The sequence below is a fragment of the Hyperolius riggenbachi genome, chromosome 6, assembly GCF_040937935.1.
Source record: "Hyperolius riggenbachi isolate aHypRig1 chromosome 6, aHypRig1.pri, whole genome shotgun sequence".
NCBI lineage: Eukaryota > Metazoa > Chordata > Amphibia > Anura > Hyperoliidae > Hyperolius > Hyperolius riggenbachi.
Window position 1 is genome coordinate 26,348,328 of NC_090651.1, and position 17,138 is coordinate 26,365,465.

The 17,138-nt window shown below is 45.5% G+C and overlaps 1 long non-coding RNA gene across 1 annotated transcript in view; it reads right to left on the reverse strand.

Annotated features, from left to right (window-relative positions):
* Positions 1–6,775: 6,775 nt before the first annotated feature.
* Positions 6,776–17,138, reverse strand: part of LOC137522386 (uncharacterized) — a 67,811-nt gene continuing 57,448 nt past the window's right edge. The window contains exons 3-4 of the long non-coding RNA XR_011022278.1: positions 15,249–15,360; positions 6,776–6,936 (exon numbers count right to left, since the gene is read on the reverse strand). This is a non-coding gene — a long non-coding RNA (uncharacterized lncRNA). The remainder of the gene's footprint in view (positions 6,937–15,248; positions 15,361–17,138) is intronic.

Sequence of the window (17,138 nt, forward strand, 5' to 3'; positions counted from 1 at the left end):
CAAAGCTGTGCTTACTGTTTAGCACGGGTGTGCTAAACAGTTAGCACGTGAAGTGCCGTTCACGGACTTTTGCGTGCGCAAAGTGCCGCGATTCACGCGATCGTGGACTTTTGCGCGCGCAATTTGCCGCGAGTCGCGCAAATCGCGGCATTTTGCGTGCGCAAAAGTCCGCGAACGGCACTTCACGTGCTAACTGTTTAGCACACCCGTGCTAAACAGTAAGCACAGCTTTGTGAATCAAGCCCAAAGTCTTTAGGCGTGCTAACTGGGTTAGCACCGCTTTGTGAATCAAGCCCATGATGTACCTGCAAATGAATATTACATACTAACCTCACCATCAGTTCCTCTCAGAAGCTCACTATTTTCTTCTTACAGTGATCCCTTCCAGTTCTGACAAGATTTTGTCAGAACTGATATATATCAGTTGCTGTCAGTTATATATCAGTGGCTGTCAGTTATAACTGAAAGGACAACCGATGAGCAAGGTAATGTCCATGTTTCCCTATGGCTCATATTACAGTTTAACAGTGTGCTGACCAGGAAGCTGTTATGGGGTAACGGCCATTTTCAAAATGGAGGACGGAGAATTTCATCGATCACAGTGGACAAACGGGACGCAGGAGAGAAGAAAGAGATTGATGAGAAGACTACACGGGAGGCAAGTATGATGTGTGTTTTATTTTGACTTTTAATTTTCATTTCAGGAGAGGTTTGCATCACGGTTGCTGGTGACCCGCTGCTTATAGCCTGACGGTAACAACATGACATGAGTCACGGTCTGAATACCAGCCTGGGCCGATCTGAGGAGAAGTTAGAGTGACCCGCCACTCTCCGACTCTGATACTCAACTCTAACAGGAATATTTCGACATGTCAAGTTCCCGGCACAAAGCCAGATAAATTGACCTGAATTCTTACAGAACAGAATCATCTGTAGAGTAAAGCGTGAAGGGCGCCTGACCTGCAAATCGGAGCTCCTGTAATGTCAAATGTTATTTCACGGGCTGAAGGTGGAACTGATAAATGGAGGACAGCTTTACAAAAAATGCTATGTTATTACTTTCAAGGGCCCGATCCAATTCACATTTTCTCCAAGTTTTCTTCAAGGTGATATTTTTACAACCTCTCAATAAAATGTCTTTTAAGCCACCAGTCAGAAAGAAAATACTCAGAATTATTTTGACAGTACTTTTTTTCCAACTTTTTGGTACTTTTCCAATTGCAGGGTTCTGAAAAGTTCAACAAAAGACGAAAAATGATCTAGGAGAAATTGTAGGTGAAAAAGTGAATTGGATCAGGCTTTTTGGCCCATATGCAAGCAGGAAAATACTCTGAATAATTTTGACAGTACTTGTTCATCCACTTTTTGGTACTTTTTCAATTGCAAAGTGCTGAAAAGTTATTTTAAATAAAAGATGAAAAATCTCCTCAGGAGAAAAGTTAATTGCATATGGGCCAAATTGTGTCTCCAAAAAGCTTACACACTAAAGGAGCAGTCGCTTGTGGAATCTGAAGACATAACAACAAAAGTTGTTTAGGTGATACCTTTAATGACAACTGACAACTTCTATTCCAGTTCTGTATAGTGCCTGAAGAAGAAACGTCAAGTTTTGAAAGCTTGTAATAAACCAAGTACAGTTAGTCATTAAAGAGACTCCCTGACGGTGTTATCTTAAAGTACGGTGACCATACGTCCCGTTTTACCCGGGACGCGTCCCGCCTTCGGGGGGCGCTGTCTCAGGCTGCATGAGGTCCCGGGAAATGTCCCGCTTTTAGCAGCGGGACGTCCCGGCCTCGGGACTCTGGCCACCGTACAATGAACTAGCCGCAGCGTCTCCTAGACGCTGCGCTAGTTCATTCCCCGCAGCCCCGCTCCAGCAGCCTGCATTGTCCTCCTCCGGCAGGCACAGGCAGAGCAGGGCTACTGGAAGATGGCGTCCGGAGGCTGAGCCCAGTACTGGAGACTATTTGTGTCTCCAGTACAGGGCTCCGCCTCCGGACGTCATCTTGCCATAGCCCTGCTCTGCCTGAGTGCCTGTGAGCCCAGGGAGCTGCGCACACACACCAGAGGCCGGCCGGCTGGCTGACTGACTTATGTCAGGTAAGTAAATGCTTTTTTTTTTCCAGGTGAAATGTTTGCCCACATTGCGTACATTTTGTGCTGACATGTTTGCCCCCATTGCGTTCATTTTGTATTGACATGTTGCCCGCAGTGCGTTTGTTTTGTACGGACATGGTTGCCCGCAGTGCGTTTATTTTGTACTGACATGTTTGCCTCCATTGCGTTTATTTTGTACTGACATGTTTGCCCGCAGTGCGTTTATTTTGTACTGACATGTTTGCCCGCAGTGCGTTTATTTTGTACTGACATGTTTGCCCGCAGTGCGTTTATTTTGTACTGACATGTTTGCCTCTATTGCGTTTATTTTGTACTGACATGTTTGCCCGCAGTGCGTTTATTTTGTACTGACATGTTTGCCCGCAGTGCGTTTATTTTGTACTGACATGTTTGCCTCTATTGCGTTTATTTTGTACTGACATGTTTGCCCGCAGTGCGTTTATTTTGTACTGACATGTTTGCCCGCAGTGCGTTTATTTTGTACTGACATGTTTGCCCGCAGTGCGTTTATTTTGTACTGACATGTTTGCCCGCAGTGTGTTTATTTTGTACTGACATGTTTGCTCCATTGCGTTTATTTTGTACTGACATGTTTGCCCCCATTGCGTTTATTTTGTACTGACATGTTTGCCCCCATTGCGTTTATTTTGTACTGACATGTTTGCCCCCATTGCGTTTATTTTGTACTGAAATGTTGCCCTCAATGCGTTTATTTTGTGCTGACATGTTGCCCATTGTGTTTATTTTGTGGTGTCTGGGGTAACTGTTGCTGCATTTATTATTTAATGGTCATAGTTGGCTGTGTTTGCTGCTTTGGAGTTATGGTATACTATTAAATAGCATCACACAGTTTCTGCACACCCATGATGCGAATCCTCGTTTGACCACATCACGGCGTAAACACTGCTTTCTTATGCCTCGCTGTTGCATCATTACGTTAGCTCCGCCCATAAAATGTTATGGCCATGCCCATTTTTCGGCGTGGCAGGCACCACATTCTTCACTGTGGCGCGCTGCGCGTGCCGCACACCCTATTTTTCGGCAGCAACCCCCCCCCCAACCCTGTCCCAGGTTGAGCCTACAAAAATCTGGTCACTGTACTTAAAGGGATACTGTAGGAGGTCGGGGGAAAATGAGTTGAACTTACCTGGGGCTTCTAATTGTCCCCTGCAGGCATCCTGTGCCCACTCAGCCACTCACTGATGCTCTGGACCCGCCTCTGGTTAACTTTTGGAATTTCAGACTTTAAAGTCTGAAAACCACTGTGCCTGCGTTGCCGTGTCCTCGCTTCCCCTGATGTCACCAGGAGCGTACTGCGCAGACACAGACCATACTGGGCCTGCGCAGTACGCTCCTGGTGACATCAGCGGGAGCGAGGACACGGCAACGCAGGCGCAGCGGTTTTCAGACTTTAAAGTCTGAAATTCCAGAAGTGAACCAGAGGCGGGGCCGGAGCATCGGTGAGTGGCTGCGCGGGCACAGGATGTCTGCGGGGGACCATTAGAAGCCCCGTGTAACTTCAACTCATTTTCCCCCGACCTCCCTACAGTATCCCTTTAAGTAAAAAACCTACTACCTGATCTGTAGGGCAAGCAGATCAGGTAGTGTGCACTTCCTGCCACTCACCATACTTCCTGAAGCCTGTGATGGCTTACTTTCCCTTTCAGGGGTCAGGGTTCACGATGAAGTATACAGAGGTCTGTGCTATCATCCAAAAAGAACGGAGCTTAAAGGGAAGGTCCAAGCAAAAAAAAAAAATGAGTTTAACTTACCTGGGGCTTCTACCAGCCCCATGTAGCCATCCTGTGCCCTCATAGTCACTCACTGCTGCTCCAGTCCCCCGCTGGCAGCTTTCTGACCTCGGAGGTCAGGGCCGCATTGCGTACATTTTTACGCATTCCCGCTAGTGCAGGAACATTAACATATACATTTTTACGCGTTAGTGGTGCAACGCATACATTTTTGTTACTGCACTAGCTGGAATGCGTAAAAATGTATGCAATGCGGCCCTGACCTCCGAGGTCAGAAAGCTGCCAGCGGGGGACTGGAGCAGCAGTGAGTGACTACGAGGGCACAGGATGGCTACATGGGGCTGGTAGAAGCCCCAGGTAAGTGAAACTCATTTTTTTTTTTTGCTTGGACCTTCCCTTTAAAAAGGCAGGAAACGGCCTGACGCCAAGAGTGGACGTTTTTTAGGCGGGCCTCTCCTGCAAGGGATGCCCCTTTCCCTCAAGATTGCAGACAAGCTGCATGCTGCATGCTGAGGGGTCGCAGCGCTGAGCAGGGGGGTCTGAGAGTGTCGTGGAGAGGACACAGGCATGTTATGGACCAGGGATCATGCCTCTGTGTCCAGTCTGATCCTCCTCCCCACTGCCCCCCCCCCACCCCCGGATCTGCCTCGGGTACACTTTGAAGGTATCACCTAATTAACTTTTGTTGTTATGTCGTTGGACTAATAGAGCACGAAATCTAAAATGAAGAAAGTAGGTTATATAAAAGTGCTCATATCATAGTATATGAAAGCGCAAGATTGGACGATAAAGCACCTCTTCTATTTAGGCTGCAGGACTGGCTCTTCAATTATGGAAAACTGGGCAATTACCCAGGGCCTGAGAGCCCGTGGGGGCCCCCAAAACCTTTTTCTGTGTCTATTTAGCTTTACTAGAAATGGTCAATTAGATACTAATAAATACAGTTTGTATGCAAATTTTATGGAATTTGTATGCCGTTGTATGCAGTTTGGATTTGGGTCAATCAAAAACAACAGGAAATGCATTTGATTAGACCAAATCTGCATATCATGTGCATGCAAGCCAGAATCCTTACTAAATTATTGGCCATCTCTGCTTCTTAAAGGGGAACTGAAGTAGGAGGTATACAGAGGCTGCCATATTTATTTCCTTTTAATCGATACCAGTTGCCTGGCAGCCCTGCTGGTCTATTTCTCTGCAGTAGTATCTGAATAACACCAGAAACAAGCATGCAGCTAGTCTTGTCAGATCTGACTTTAAAGTCTGAAACATCAAACACCTGATCTGCTGCATGCTTGTTCAGGGGCTATGGCTAATAGTATTAGAGGCAGAGGATCAGCAGGGCTGCCAGACAACTGGTATTGCTTAAAAGGAAATAAACATGGCAGCCTCCATATACCTCTTACTTCAGTTCCCCTTTAAAGGACAACTGAGGTGAAAATAAATGGATGCGATAAACAATTGTATCTATCCTCCTTTTCCTAAAAATGCTTTTTGTTTTTTTTTAGATATCCCACAGTTTTATTTTGTATTTAAATCTAGTTTTTACGTTTTTACTGTTTCATTGCCTCTGCTCAATGACACATTCACTGAAGTATGCCAGAGCTAAAATCTATGAACTATTGGCCCTTTTTATCTCTTTCCTGCTCTCAGAAGCCATTTTCTGCCAAGAAAGTGTTTCATGGCTGTAATTCCTTATCGGTGAGAGTTACACTATCGTCTGACTCAGTCCTGACCCGGACAGAAACCGCCACTTGCATACCTGATGTTTAACTCTTTCAGGCAGAGAAAGAAAAAAAGGAACACCGCCTAGTTATGTGTGCTAGGCACTGTACATACACATGTCTATTTCATCATGTCACATGTCACCTCGGGTATCCTTTAACCGCTGTCTCAAAAACACAAGAAAATAACGTTTTATCAAAACGCCCGCTCTGAGCCATCCGTGCCATGGCGACATTACAGCTTGATGTCTCAATTTAAAGAGAACCTGTACTCTAATATTCTTACAATAAAAAGCATACCATTCTATTCCTTATTTTCTCCTGTGCCCCTCTGTGCTGTTTCTGCCACTCTCTGCTGCAATCCTGGCTTGTAATTAACAGTTTTAGGCAGTGTTTACAAACAAACTAACCAGCTTGGGATAGGCTCACATAAACAGAGTGTGTGAGTCATACAGAGTGTGCAGGGGGCCTGCAGAGGGTGTGTATCACTTCTATCCAATCACAAGCAGCCCTGCACATTCCACACATTCAAGCCTTAGCCCGACAGACAGGACAGAGGAAGGGAGATAAGATTTATTACAGAGACAGTGCAATTAGGAAAGGCTACAGTAATCCAGACCACATTAGAACAGGTATAGGAACTTATAGGATAGAAGAAATAAGGCTGAAAAATTTGTTACAGAGTCTCTTTAATGGAATGAGAAAAATCTCTCAAAACGCTTCTGAAACTGTGGAATTGTCACAGCGGAGAACAGAGGATGCTAATAAATAATTGAACATTTATTATTAATGAAGCCAACTTAAAAGAGTAAGCGGAGCTGAAAATAAAAGCACGACGTGTCCGGAGAGTTTTCTGGCAAGATCTGGGAACGTTTCTTAAAGTATCGGGATGGAGTCTGCTTCTCATTAATTGTTGTGAAAGTTCTGGGCTTCGCGGCAGAGAATGAAATGTGATTTTTTTTTTACAGTCCACTAGCATTGAAAAACAAGAGTTTGCGTGGCTTATCGCCGGTGATTATTTATATAAACTTTAGAGGAGATCGGTTATTTCCATGCAAATGTCCAGGATTGCTATGCAGTTCCTAATAATAATAAAAATAACCTCTTTTGAACTTTTATGGTATGAAAAATAAAGCTGTTGCTTCACATTTTTTATTTTAAAATGGAACCCCTAGGCGGACAGCTAGATACGCAGATGAAATAGATACAGTGTACAGCCGCGCCCATGACTCCGATAGCCCAGCAAGCAACGTAGCACTTCCGGGACAAGCAGCTCTCTGACCAACCGTTTTTCTTCAGGCACTTGAGACACACATCATGGGCAAAGCCCCTCCCCCAGCCTGCTGATAGGACAGAGCAGAGCACAGGTTAAAGATAGGTAGACACACTCAGTCTTAGTCACCCTGAAACATCACTGATTGATGGTTAGTATGACAGTTTAAAGGGGAACTGAAGAGAGAGGTATTTGGAGGCTGCCATGTTTATTTCCTTTTAAGCAATACCAGTTGCCTGGCAGCCCTGCTGATCCTCTGCCTCTAATACGATTAGCCATAGCCCCTGAACAAGCATGCAGCAGATCAGGTGTTTCAGACTTTAAGGCTGCTTACACACCAAGACGTTACAGGCGCACGTTAGTGCGCCTGTAACGCTCCCCCAACGCACAGCAATGTAACACAAGTGGGCTGTTCACACAGCCCACGTTGCGTTACATGTAACGCTGCACGTTCTGTGCAAAGTGCAGCATGCTACGGCGTTGGAGCGGCTATAGCCGCGTTAGACTGTTTGCACATGCGCAGTGGGGGGCGGAGAGGAGGCGGGGAGAGCCAGCTACAGTAGCCGCGCACATGGCTACTTAATATTCACTGCACTGGCGGACGCTGATTGGCCGGCGGGACCACGTGATGCGGAGTGTCTCGCTCCGCATCACGTGGTCCCGCTGGCCAATCAGCGCCACTCTGGGAGACATTATAGGACTCGAGCCGCCTAACGCGGCTCACTCTACCGTCGGCTCTTGCAGCACCATACGTTGTGTTAGGTGCACGTTATGCGACCTTAACGTGCCACCTAATGCAACGTCTTGGTGTGCAAGAAGCCTTAAGTCAGATCTGACAAGACTAGCTGCATGCTTGTTTCTGGTGTTATTCAGATACTACTGCAGAGAAATAGACCAGCAGGGCTGCCAGGCAACTGGTATTGATTAAAAGGAAATAAATATGGCAGCCTCCATATACCTCTTCAGTTCCCCTTTAAGGCATGAGCACCGTACAGGTATGCAGTTTAACTATTGGGGAGTAATGTGTGCTGTTCTGTGGAAAGGGGGAGGGCTGATGGGCGGCACATGTGTGAGATGAAAGAGGGGCAATAGGTGGCTTATGAGTAGGGATGATCACAGATATGCAAATTGTTCCAAGCCGATGCAAATTTTTATGCAAATGTGTGCAGCTTGAAAATGGACCAATCAATTTATACCTGGGTTTCAATAGAATAGGTCCAATTTCAAACTGCATACATTTGCATAAACATTTGCATAATATCGGAACAATTTGCATCTCATTGATCATCTCTACTCATGAGGGAGTGGCATACTGGGGCATGGGTAAGTAAAGAAGATGGGCTTATTCATGGGTCATCATTTACCCATTTGGTATGGCCAATCCTCCTACCCTCTTTTCTTCGTCACACATCAACAATTAGCCACAAGGGGCTCAGATGCATGACTATAATTAGTCATTATGCCACTTCCATTAGCGGGCGCTAGCTGTGCACTGTGCCTGTGCAGCTGCATCCAGAGCCCCTGTGGCCCCTGTGTGTATGAATGGCACGCAGCCCTGCACATGCCCACTATGGCGACAGGGGCCAGACACCTGCAGTTTTATTATATAGGATTCCCGGCAATTTTGATCCAGGGAATTTATCTGATTGCCATCTGGACTCGGGAAGGAATTTTTAAAAAAACTTTTAGGACTAATTGGCCCAAGCCTTGTAAGGGTTTTTCGCCCTCCTCTGGATCAACGGAGATATGTGACGGTGTAGGCTAGTGTTGCACCTTATTTTTTGGTTGATCTTGATCAAGGACTTTCTCACAAATAGGATAGTAACGAGTCAAATTTGGCAGCTGCCTCTTCCGAGTGAGGACCACAAATACTTGCGCCCCCCAAGGGTGTGTACTGTCTCAGATCCTTTTTTTTCCTGTATACAAACAGCTGTCCCTCAACTGCCGACTGCGCTAAGGTCATTAAATTTGTGGATGACACCACCACCCTTGGCCTCATCAGCGGAGATGATGAATGTGCTTACCGCAGTGAGACTGAGAAAATCTGCAATTGGTGTAAGCATAACATGCTCGTCCTAAACGCCGCAAAGACTGTCTAATTGGTTGTGGACTTCACAAAGCGCTGGTCTGGCTTTCTACTGTCAGGCTGGTCTGAGGCTTGTGTGGCTGTCGTCGTCCCACTGACATTCTAGTGGACCCCTTCCCATGCTCCCATGGGTCTCCCATTGAGGAACCAAAATTCCCAGCATGCCCCCATAAAATCACCACAGCACCCAGCATGACACAACAGCTCCAAGCATGCCCCCATAGAGGCCTTAATGGGACATGCTGAGAGCTGAGGTGCCTCTATGGGCGCATGCTGGGTGCTGGGGTGCCATGCTGGGTGCTGTGGTCCCTCTATGGGGCATGCCAAGTACTGGGTGCCCTGCCGGAAATTGTTTTGCCTACAGCGTGGGGGGGCAGTAAGAACACACCATTGTGTGTGTTCGCACCCCCCTCCCCATATTCCCAGCAAAGTAGCACAGCGAGTGGAACTATTCATCTCCTCCATTCGCTCTCCAAGTCTGGAGACATCCTGTGTAGCTGGCAATTCTCCCCCTAGCATCTGAGAATCTGGTGCTAGGAGCTCTAGGATCTGATTCATTCTCAGACACTAGGAGAAGCCCGGAAGAGAAGATGTCTGCAGACTTTGGAGATCAAGAAACCGGAGGTAAGTACTGCCACCTGCTGCCTGACTCTTCCTGGGGAACATCTGGGGCACCCAAGAATAGATCCGTGGCACGTGCTACGGATCTTTGGGGCTGGCAACGCCCCTGATAGCAACAGTACACTTCACTCAGCTATAGCGATGCATCTGCCCAGCATGTGTTCCCCACAGTGCCGCCTGCAGGATCAATCTCTATCCTGATGGACAACATCAATGGTACGTGTGCACACACCTAACTCATGTTGGAACCAACAGCTGCATTCCGTAGTGATCAGCTGGGCAACTCTGCCATTAGCCAGCCAATCAAATGTTTATCCTTTTGCATGGAAGTATCCATAAAGCCCCTATAGATGGTTGCCAATGACAATCTAGGAATAAGAACGGGACAATCTAATCACAGTAAATTGAAGTGAAATTCAATATTAACTGAAAGCACATTGTCCCTGGAAGTATAATGGGAAGGATAATTAGTTTGAAAGATGAGGAGGCAGATTAACAAAAGCACATGTTTGGCAGCCGGGAGAGCATTTTAGAGGAATCTACAACATCCGCTCCGGTTATCAGCTGCAGGAAGTGTCTCGTCCAATAGCAGCCTTTCACCAGATCTCATGGCGTTTTGGATTATCCTTGAACTAATAGAGGATTGTACTGAAGTATCCATCTGAAATAGAGGAGACATTGCGTTTTCAAATGGCCAATCCGGGAAATGTCTGAAACCAATTTAAAGGTAATTATTTCCAATGCTCTTAAGATAACCAAGAGCCTTGGAAATCCTGTGTCAATATTTTCCATTAAAAATGGGAAAAGGTTACATATCGGTAAACGTAGAATTTAATAACGTATCTAACCTGCGTACCGATTGGGTGTAAATTTGGCATCGTGGAATAGAAGGGTTGGGGAAACTAGGCAAGTTTGTCTTGCTAGTTGAGCAGATTGGTGAAACTAGTCATTCACTGGTTGATAACAGGGGCATAACTACAGGGGAGCAGCCACTGCAACTGGACACGCCCACTTGTTGTATGACCTTTGTAAGGTCCCGAGACTGTGAGGGTCATCAGAGGTAGGTGAGGGAAAGGGTGGGAACATTGGGGAGCCCATTAAAGTTTTGGTGGGGGGGGGGGGGGGGCTATGATTTGTAGTTACGCCCCTGGTTAATAATGGCCCGTTTTGTAAAGTGTCTCAGACTGGGCCGGATTTGAGGATTGTGCTGCCCATCCCCCTTAAAGTGAACCAGAGATGAAGCACCCTCATGTATTTTACTATATAGGTCTGTGGGAACATTAGAGAAAACACCTACCCTGCTCTCTGTTTCATTCTGCACTGCACAGCTTGCTTCTAATCAGACCTGATAAAATCCCTGACTGAGCATTCAGTATGGCTTTGCTATAATGACTCAGCTATAATGATTCCTGAGCAGAGCCAGCAGGGGGCAGGCTTGGGCTTGAAAAGACATGAAAGAACACAGACTGGGCTATAAATATTCCTGAGCAAAGCCAGACTGAATGCTCAGTCGGGGATTTTATCAGGGATGATAACAAGCAGTTATGAACATTGAAGAATGAAACAGAGAGCAGGGTAGATGTTTTCTCTAATGTTCCCACTGATATATATGGTAAAATACATGAGGGTGCTTCATCTCTGGTTCTCTTTAATGAGTACTGACGCCCCAAAACAAACAAGAAAGTAATGTATATCTTGCACCCAATTCCCGCCTCCTCTATCAAAGTAGTGTGGCAACCGTGTTCCTCCCCACCCCACCCCACCCTACTCCCAGTCAAACAGGTAGTCTGACAACAAGTGGATGTTACTCCAACTCGCCCCCCCCCCTTTCTAGGCAACAAAGTAGTGCAGCAAGTGTGTCTCCCTTCCACCCCAACAAGTGCTAAGGCAAGTGTGTTACTCACACTTTGCTAACCCCCCCCCCCTGACAAATACAGTAGTGCAGCCAGTGCTCCGTATGTCCCCCTCCCTGGACAGACCGACTACAACAAAGAACATTTACCTAGTCCATTGCCACATCGAAGCCTACAGAGAAACTTTATATAGTGGTGGGAGCCAGGCTGGGCCAGGGTTTTCCAGCACCAAAGGGGGAGATTCTGAAGTGCACTGCCCCCTCCCCCCCTCCCCCCCCCAGTAAAGGTAACAACGTCCCCCAGTGTAGGTAACCAGATTCAGCCATTGGTAGCTATCTTCCCCCAAGTATATATAGCCTGATGCCCCCCTTCCCAGTATAGGTAGCCACCCCCCCCCCCCATTATGGGCAGCCAGATTCTCCCTCAGTATAGGTAACCTGATGCCGGGCCCTCAAGGTCACCACTCAATTCTTAGGCAGAATATTGTCTCACCTGTCCTTGCGGGCGCACTCCGCTGTCAGTTTGTTTCTCCGTGCACTCTCGGGTTCATCTTCACGGGGGCACCTCTCCTCCATGATCTATCCATTGTTACTACATAATAACATGCTGTGGGTCACAGAGAAGATGCAACCGTGGTGGATGAAGACAGGGAGCATGGTTGGACAGAGGAGCAGTGCGCCTGGCCGTCAGGACAGGCGAGACACTACTCTGCCGAAGATTCTGTGGGGGGCCTCGGGGAACACACCTTCCCCTGCCAGACTGTGGGACCCCCATTGTGAACTGGCCGCAGCGTCTAATAGATGACGCGCCAGTTCATCCCTGCAGCTTACCGCTCCAACCTGCATAGTCTTCCAACAGGCAGAGCATGGCTACGGGAAGTTGGCACCCGAAGCCCTGCACTGGAGACTATATGTGTCTGCAGTACAGGTGCCATCTTCCTGTAGACCTGCTCTGCCTGTCAGCTCCGGACTTTTGCAGGCTGGCTGCTTGAAAATCATCGGGGAAGCTGCGCTTAGGGAGAGGAGTCTTCTGCAGGTGAGTGAATGCTTTTCTTTTTATAGGTGAACATTCGTTTTTTTTGCTCACATTAGGATTATTTTGTAGTGAAACATTGCTGCAGTATGATTATTTTATGGTGAAACGCTGGCCATTTTAGATTATTTTATGGTGAAACGCTGCCCACATTACGATTATTTTCTGGTGCAAGATTGCCGCATTTTGTTATTTTATGGTGAATCATTGCTGTGTTATGATTATTTTCTGGTGAAAGATTGCTGCATTACGATTATTTTATGGTGAAACATTGCTGTGTTATGATTATTTTCTGGGGAAAGATTGCCGCATTACGATTATTTTATGGTGAAACATTGCTGTGTTATGATTATTTTCTGAGGAAAGATTGCCGCATTACGATTATTTTATGGTGAAACATTCTGCGTTACGATTATTTTATGGTGAAAGATTGCCACATTACGATTATTTTATGGTGAAACATTGCCTCATTACGATTTTATTTTTTGGTGAAACATTGCTGTGTTCTGATTATTTTCTGGTGAATGATTGCCGCATTACGATTATTTTAGGTGAAACATTGCTGCATTACAATTATTTTATGGTGAAACTTTGCTGCGTTACAATTATTTTATGGTGAAAGATTGCAGCATTACGATTATTTTATTTTATGGTGAAACATTGCGACATTACGATTATTTTCATCAGGGGGCACCACACGGGGAGTGGGCGCCACAGATTTTTTCACCTGGAGTGACAAAATGGCTAGAGGTGCCTCTATTGTCAGATTTCTACTACCTACTGTAAGTGACGGCAACATGATAGAAAAGTAATTTATAGCTCATTTTACTCTGGAAGAAACGTACTTCTCATTTGTATGTGTTTACATGTATTTCAAATGTTACAATTGTTCATGATAGTGGTCCTTTAAAACCAAAAATGAATTTCTTTCTTCTGGTGTCGTGCCTTAAATGAACTTTCTCCACAGCCTGTTCGCTTGTTTTGCCCAGAACATTTCAAAGAGCACCGAGAGGCGCATTGTGGCACGTTCTGCAAAAATACATAAGATCCATAAAACAATGAGCGCTAATGAAAAAAACCCTCCCAAGCCTTATGATGAAAATTATCCCAGCCGCAAAGCTCAAAGTGCCCAAGTCATGAAGGGGTCGAGGAGAAAAAAAGTCCATGCTCTGCTCCATAAACTCGTCCCTGTGTGTGTGTGAAGGATGCCATGTAAGGTCGTATTTTTAGACGCCTCTCTCGGGAACCATTAGATATTTTTTCCATACAGGAACTGAGCGCAATGGCCTATTAAGTTGTAAAATCCACAATCACTGATTCTCTTTTGAGCCCTTTTTCTCCTTTCGCTGCTAATGATTTGCAGATTATCGGCTCAGACACCTCTCCAGAGAGCGCTGCAGAGCGTTGCCCCGCTAACCTCCGGCAGATATATAATGACATGTTCCTCAGAACATCTCACTCTTGGAAACACAAACAGTCTTAAAAGCAGCAGTTCCACTGACCTCGCTCCCCCCAACATCTGACCACAATAACCGCTGCAATCAAAGATGAGGTAACGATGATTAGTACAAGCAACATAATTAGAGGGTCTTTATCTCTGTTAGAAGATATGATCAAATGCTGTTATAGAGTCAGAAAACCTCCCGAGTGTACTCCAAGTGAAATGAAAGAGAACCTATCCATATTTTTCCCAAATTTCTGATCAGAAATCAGCTTTCCACAGCGGTAATCTGAAATCGGAGTGCAGAAATCAGAGTTCCATAAAAATCTGCATTACCGACATCAATTACAAGACAGAAGCATACAGTGGAAATTATAATACCACAGAATTTTTAGACTCTGAAATTTATGACTCTTGTGTTTGGATTACATTTTTCGTGGTGTTCTGATTTCCGTGGTACACGTCTCTATCTATTGGTCCAATACTTCAGAGTATTTTCAAGTGTTGTAATTGGCCTAAAATGTCATTATATTTTAGTAATATAACGCTAACATCTTCATTCTGTACACAGTACAACCAAATATTGTAGTAGGGAGCATAGATACATGAGAGGTTTAAAATTCTGCATAATTCGGACATCAAGAAATATAAGTACAAATACATAGGCGTCAATTTACCAAGCATAACTGCATTCGGTCATGCATGCTGAAAACAGCTGGTTTTACCTAGCGCTTAGGAAAATGTCAATTCATCAAGGCTGTTACCGCATGGAAAGCTGGAATTACCGAGCAGTGAGGAAAATTACATCTTGTGCGGTAAACACCTCAACAAATGTCAGTAAATGTCAATTCATCAAGGTTACAGCATGCGGTAAAGCCCTGGATGATTACCTGCAGTTCTTCTCTTTTGAAATCAGTGCAGAATCATTGCGGGACTCACAAAACTCACAGAAGTAGAGAGGATTACCTATGACTGCCAGGAGCCAAAGCCAATAGAAAAAGCCTCTGTCTCCTGCAAGTGATTTTGATTTTATCCGAAGCCTTCTCCGGCCGGTCCTGCTTTCCTACCCCCCAGGCAGCAAGCAGATAGAGATGGAACAAAAGATGCTTCCTCTGCCTCCCTTCAGCAGTTTAACCTCTTTGGTTCCCGTTTGAAGATGTGGAGGAGCTAGTGGGGAAATCACCTAAACAGGGCATGTTTAAAGTTTCTTGGAAGTGTATCTAAGCTGTGGCAAAGAAATAAAATGTTCAGGAAGACTAATGGAAACTAATAGACAGATTCAGAGCGAGCCGAGTTAGTATAACAAAACATGTACTATACATCTAAAGGAATGTCAGGATGCCTCTTACTATTGTAATGCTGTCTCTGCACGGAGACCAGATGTAACAACACAGATAACTCAGTCTCTTCTGCTGTTTTCGACAACTGGGCTTCGGGGAAATTACCGAACGTCTATCATACCTGTGAAAATATTGATGAATTAGCGCACAAAAGTCTAAAATACTGAATGCGGAATTTTTGTGACTTGTTTTTTGTTTATTGAACAGGGTTGATGAATTGACGCCATAGTTGAGGTGTGGTGTGAGGCATCACCAATACTGGTACATGTTCATATGATAAATTACAGCCGAATAAAAAACGATAAGCTGAGGTCCTTTCCCCTGCTAGCTGGGGGAGGCACAGGGGTTAGCAAATATTGCAAATTGTAGGCTTGTCTGAAAAGGTGTGTTTTGATGGTAAGTTTGAAGGTTTCTATGCTTGGAGCATGATGGACTAGCTGTGGGAGAGGGTTCTAAAGGAGAGGTGATGCTAATGAGGAGTCCTGGATGCTGGAGTGAGAAGTGGTAACCAAGTTAGAGGACAAGAAGGTCTCCTGGGACCCGAGATCTGAGTGGCATGGTATCTTGGGATTAATGCGGAAATGTATGAAGGTCACAACTTATGTAGAGATTTGGATGATAGGGTGAGAAGTTTCAATTGGACCCTTCGGGTAATTGGTATTTTACCCCTTGCAGAGGTTGATTGCTGCAGCCATTCTCCTCATGCAACTAAGGACCATCCACATGAATCTCTGCTCTACCTACCGGCCCAGGCTTCCCAGCAGTGGTACAATTATGTTTGGGAATCAGGAGGACCACTGGAAACGACAGAGCAGCGGGAAGTCCCGCTCTCCATGGGGATGGCCGTTTATGGGGTAAATAGGATTAACAGCCATTGATAGTTAATTAAGAGAACTTCTCAGGCAGGTAATCTCAGCTTCTGGATACTCGATACTTCAATTAGGAAAGGATTAGTCAAACTCTAAATGCAGCTTTCTTTATGTTAATGGTAACTAATGTTCACAGAGTTTTCTTGTTCCATTGCTGTTAGGAGAGATGGCCTGAACTGTTCGCCGACGGACAGTATTCTGCGAAAACTTCCGCTGTACGCATTTGCGGCGAACAGCAAACATTTGGCATGTTCCACCCGCCCCCTATACATCACCATTGAGCTAAACTTTGAACCCTTACCTCACAATCAGCAGACACATGGCAGCCTATCAGCTAGCACCCCCTCCTGCGTGTATCAAAAAAGGGCGCCTGGAAAAAAGGGCGCGGGGTATAGCCGAAATTTTAAGTTTTAATGCAAAACCATATTTTTCTTTTAAGGGGTTGTAAATGAAAATTTAGTGCTAAATAGGTGAAATAAACGGAAATGAAATGGCAAAATACCGTCTATAACAACAAACGAATTTTGAAAAGAAACGTCAAATAGCGTCTATAACAAAAACGATATTTACACTTGTATTAAGCATAGCAATGCAATGGTAGGTTTTACAAATATTTTACTGTAATTATACCTAACTGTAGGCTCACACAGATCTCTCCCTATCCCTAACCCCTAGACCCCCTCGTTGTTTAAATCTACATCATTTAATAAATTGTATATATTACATATATTGTGCTGTAACTATACCTAACCTTATTCTCACACAGAGCCCTCCCTGTACCTATCCCTAACCTCTAGACCCCCTGGTGGTGCCTAACCCTAAGACCCCCCTGGTGGTGCCTAACCCTAAGACCCCCCTGGTGGTGCCTAACCCTAACCACCCCCCTGGTGGTGCCTAACCCTAACCACCCCCCTGGTGGTGCCTAACCCTAACCACCCCCCTGGTGGTGCCTAACCCTAACCACCCCCCTGGTGGTGCCTAACCCTAAGACCCCCCTGGTGGTGCCTAACCCTAATCACCCCACTGGTGG